The sequence below is a fragment of the Centrocercus urophasianus genome, unplaced genomic scaffold, assembly GCF_019232065.1.
Source record: "Centrocercus urophasianus isolate 14NV4802_14NV808 unplaced genomic scaffold, USGS_Curo_1.0 seq_12, whole genome shotgun sequence".
In the NCBI taxonomy this organism is placed as follows: domain Eukaryota; kingdom Metazoa; phylum Chordata; class Aves; order Galliformes; family Phasianidae; genus Centrocercus; species Centrocercus urophasianus.
Genome location: NW_024884364.1, coordinates 47846874 through 47852120, shown reverse-complemented (window position 1 = coordinate 47852120; position 5247 = coordinate 47846874).

The following is a 5247-nucleotide window of genomic DNA, read 5'->3' as shown; positions in this document are numbered from 1 at the left end:
ACGGCGGCGGGGTCGGCGTCGGCCGCGGCGGCGGGGCAGGGAGAGGCGGCGGCGGCAGCGGCGCCAGCTGCGGCGCCAGCTGCGGCGCCCGCGCCCGCGCCCCCCACGGCGGAAGCGGCGGCCACCCCCTACGTGGGGCTGCGGCGGCCCTTGGGCTACCAGCTGGCCAAGGCTACCAAGGAGCGCATCTGGCGGGGGGAGTTCATTGACCTCTTTTCCTTGCTCCACACAGAGCTGACCCCCGAGCACGGCCCGCACCCGGGGGACACGCTGGACCAGTGGGTGTCGGCCTTTCTGGTGTACGCCAGCGTGGTGTGCGAGAAGCACCCGGCGCGCTGCGGGGCCATGTTCAAGTACCTGGACACCATCCGTAAGCTGCACGCCACCTATGGGGGCACCTCGTGGATGAACTACGACGAGGACTTCCGGCGGCGGGCGGCCAAGGACCCCAACCTGCCGTGGGGCGACGTCGACCTGGACCTGTGGATGAAGTGGATGGCCCCGCTCAAGTCGCTCCTCAGCAGGCACAATCGTTTCGAGAGCGAGCCGCAGGCCGCGCCGCCAGCACAGCCACCACCTTCATCATCGTCCTCATCCCAGAGCCCCAAGAAGGAGGAGAAGAGCCAGGTGTGAGAGCCGGCAGCGGGGTGGTTCCGTGGCCCCTGTGGTGCCCTTCGGAAGGGCAGAGAAGGGGCGACGGGAGCCGGGGCTGCTGCTCCCCATCCCTGTGCCCATGGAAGGCTTTGGCTTGGGCCTGTGAGATGTTGGACTGTGTCTGCTGGGAGGGGTGGGCACTGTGGGGAAAGGGACTGACAGCAGATAGCTGTAGTATCTGTCACTCTGTCCCTCAGGAATTGGAAATCACAGTCATTCTCTCCCCTGGGATGTAATCGTGTTTGTCTTAGGACATCAGAAGAAAAGTTCCCTTTTTTTTTTTTTTTTTTTTTGAATTGTCTTTAAAAAAAAAAAAGCTTTCTCAGCAATAAAATTGTACCTAAGACAAAGAGTAGAGGCCTGTTACTGTGGGAGCATGTGATAGCTGCAAACTGCATGGGAGGCCAGAAACATGGCTGTCAGTGAAGAGGGACTTCAATTTGAATGGCCGCAGCTTGCAAATTTACCATGATTTGGAGAAGTAATTTAGTTCCGGGCTCTGTAGGTTTAGTCCACAAGTTCTGGCCTGTTTTGTGGAATGTGTGTGATTAGGGGAAGCAGGGGGGATTTTGTTTTTGTCAAGGATTTGCTTTTATTACAAGCATCAAGTGTCACTGAATTGGCATAACCCCAGACATACACAGGCAAATACGCTGTTTCCACTACTTGAGTGGTGGCAGCAAGTGCCAGTGGTATAAGAGTGCTGCCTATCCATATTTGGGGTTGTACTGCAGCTTTCGATCTTTTTTCAGAATACTAGGGGCTGGAATCTGTCAAATCCACTGTGTGGCATACACTGGAGTAGAATGTTGGAGTTTCGTGCCAGTTGAATGATGGTTGAAGGATTCTGTTAGATTATTCATATTTATTTCTAAACTGTTTTTTTAGGCCCATAGGAAGGATTTTTGCCATCCGAAAGGATTTTCTCAACAGATACCGTAGGATACTCAGCAGTGGTTAAAATAGTCTGATCTGGAAAGGGACAGTGTTTTTCAGGATATCCACAAGTGTTCAGTGCATTGCACCAACTCTTCACTTCTCCACCTAGCAACATCTTGGGCCAACCTGCAGGGAAAGGAATGGAAACTAACACCATTTAATGAATGCTGTAATAGATCCCAATGCCAGCCGTATGGCCTTGGTGCTGTCTGTGTTTGGTATTCCAGATTACGTAACTTGTTCCGTTATCTTTGTTTGGATGTCTCCATTCTTGAGAACAGCAGCTCAGTTTTTATTTTACTACTGATACTATGTGAGCACCAGATGGAAAACACCTATTTCATCTTGTCCTGTACGGGATCTTCAATTCATAATGTTAACTAGACCATAACTCTCACAATAGCTGTTCTGTCAGTGCAGAGCTCCAGGCTGTTGCTGCTGGGCACCAGATATTCTCCATCTCCTTTGATTTTGTGAAAATTTTCCAATTAATTTCAGTGTTGTCATTGACTTTATTTGCATCTAGAGAAGATGCTGGAAGCTATGTGAATTAGAATCAAGCTTGTTTATTTTAGCTACCTTGTTTATAAAATAACACCATTTGGCTTAAAGATCAGCTTGAATGTAAAAACTACAGTGCTATAGTCCCATAATGGAAAGTAAAAGTAAAACCTGTGTAGCCGCTGTTCATTGTGGGTTCAACTACTTCTCCATTGTTAGAGCAGTTTTTAATTGGTAGCACAGGGTATTTTATAACTTTTTTTTTTAAATAAGTCCTTAACTGAAACAATTGTCTGAACAGCTGTTAAATGTAGACCTGGGAAAAAGGTTGAGCTTGTTACTGGCGCAGCAGCAGCAGGGAAACGCCAGGTGACCTATGGGTTTCCCCGTCGCCCACACACAGCTCCTTGCGAGCTCTGTGTTGTGTAACTGCTTGAAAGGAATAAAAGGCTGTGACTTTATGTTTGAGCAAGAGTGTTCTCTAATTTAAATGTGAAAGAATAGGCTTTTGTAGTGAATAGACTTTGACCGGAATCTTCTACCTTCGTCCTGTCAAGAAGGGAAAATGTTTCACAGAGACCTTTTCTTCAAGATTGCTTGAATTGATTTTGTTTTCATGGCTTCAAAGGTTAGCGTTAGGCAGCCAGATTCAGTTTCACCTTCCCATTCAGCAGGACGCTCCTTACGTTTCAGCTTGTTGCAGTGTCTGTATCTCTCCAGTTCTGCAGTTCGGCAGAAGGTCAACCAGTAAAAATAACGTCAACAAAAATGAAAGGATGTATTTGAGGCCAGTTGTTATTTCTGGAGAGTGAGTAGAGAGCTGTAACTTTGCTTTGCATCTGGTAAAATGAGAAACCCTAGTTTTTGTTTAAAAGCAGTGATCGGCACGTGTGTTGTAGGATAGCCGAGATTCATTCCTACAAATCTGTGTTAGGATTATCTTTGGACAATTCTCAGTTTATTTTTTTTTAATTTCAGACTCCGTGAAAGCAGAAGGCCAGTTGGAATGGCAGGCAGAATAAGTGGGTGAGTTTATATATAAAACTGACTAACTTTGGTTTTTAAATATTTACAGATTTGTTAAATACAAAATTTCTTATTGGTGCCAACAGCCTGACTCCGTTGGTGTTTAAGTGGAGCTCTGGTATTCTAGTGCATTCTTTTACCTCTGCTTCTGTTGCGTTGCAAGCTGTGCTAGAGAAGACGTAGGAAATTCATTTTACCCAATCAGCAATTGTAACAATGGACTACAAACCTGCAGAGCAAGCCAGTTTGCTGGAAAACAGGAATTCCTGCAGCGCAGCACTTGTCACAGACTATCCAAAGAGGGCAAAGATTCAGGAAAGTGAATAAATTGAACATTGATTGAATGAGGTCAGGAACAGTCTCCCGGAGGAGAGCCCTGCCCTAAAATACTACTTTGAGAGTATAAGCCAATTTAATGCGCAGATTAACCCTTCTCATTTGAGCAAACTTGTGTGCAATCCTGGATCTTTGCAGATCACGACTGGACACTTCAAAAAAAAAAAAAAATCTGTGTACTATATTTGCTTAAAAAATAAATCCTAACTTGTCTTGTTACACCTGTTAATTTTACTTTTTCATTGACAGTATCTGCAACATAAATGTATATTTGACTTAACACAGCATCCTACATTTGCTATAACTCAGGTTGTTGACAGAATTATTCTGTGAGGCTCAGTACCACCTCTTCATTCTTCTCTGAAGAAAATTCTTTAGCCATTCCTGTCATTACCAGAAATAATTGATAGCCCACTTATGCATTGCAAAATTCTTGAACAGATTTAATAACTGACCTAAATTATTGCTCTTGTTTTATCCTCATAGAATAGTTAGCATCTTGAACATCAGACCAAACTTTTGTGGTCTGGTGTTCATGAAAATCATTCATTGGTTCATGGTTTAATTGTTTTACATCTCTGTATTTTGTTTTCTTTTCCTTTCCCCTTGCATACTAGGGAGTATGATCAAGGTAATACTATGATCCAGTAACGCGCTTGATGGTAAGGGTATGCCTTTAGTTGCTTCAGGAAAAAAAAACACAACCAACTGCCATTATCTGCTCTCCTTTAACTCTCTTGATAGTTTCAATAATATGCTTAACATGAAGTGTTTGTAAATCGATTAAAAAAAAAATGTTTGTGACTTCACCTAAATAAATTTTTATATATATAAATACTGTTCTTGATCTTAGTCTTTGTTTTTTTCCCCTCTCCCTTGCATTGTCACTTCCCATTCTGGAATCACTTTTTTCCATGACCTCTGAGCTTTTACAGAATTTGTGATTTTCAATTAGGAAAGCAAACCAGAGCCATAACTGTTGTCTGGAACAAAAATCAGCCTTTGAAATTAACTTTCAATATTTTGATATTTGAAGGTTGTAACTGTAGTTGTCATAGCTTATTTATTTTTTTGCCATTTGGTGAGATAACAGGCCTGGATCTGTCTGACAATCTGCAGTATTGAAACACCAGTATTTCAAGTGGTCTCTGAAATGGGATTGTGATCCAGTGCAGCCTGATGCTAGCATTTAGTAGAACAGAATGTAGAACAGTTTTGCAAATGTAGTTACAAGCTGTAAAAATCTTTTCATTTTTGAGAATGTGCTTAAGCTCAGAGGAATCACATGCAGCATTTTTTCCCTGTTCTGTTTTCTTAAGAAATTGAATTTTTGTCACTTGCTGATCTCTAACACCAGCAGGATCTGGAGGGACGGGAGGGCATCAGATGGCGGGAGAAGCAAGGAAGGATGAGCAGACATTGGTCACCTTTGTCCCACTGACAAATTGCACAAGTGTGAGTTTTAACCTATTGACTCAGGGTGGTGAAGCAGCATCTGTGCTTTTCCTGCCTTACTTGGGAGCAGCGTATCCAGCTGGAGTCTGTTGCATTTCCTATGCCCTTTGCTGAATCCTTCTGCCAAAAATCTTGGTTTTGTTTGTCGCTCTCTCCAGTCTCTATGCAGGCTGGTGCCCTTCCTGGCACACTGTCACCTCCCAGTTTCCTGGCTGGCTACTGAGACTGGGTCAGACCACCCTGTCTTCTGTTACTGCTGGAGGCCATTTCCAGGGCTCTGCCCTTCTCTCCAGTGTTGTTGACTGTTTTAAAATTGCTTCCTGCTTTCGAAAGGAA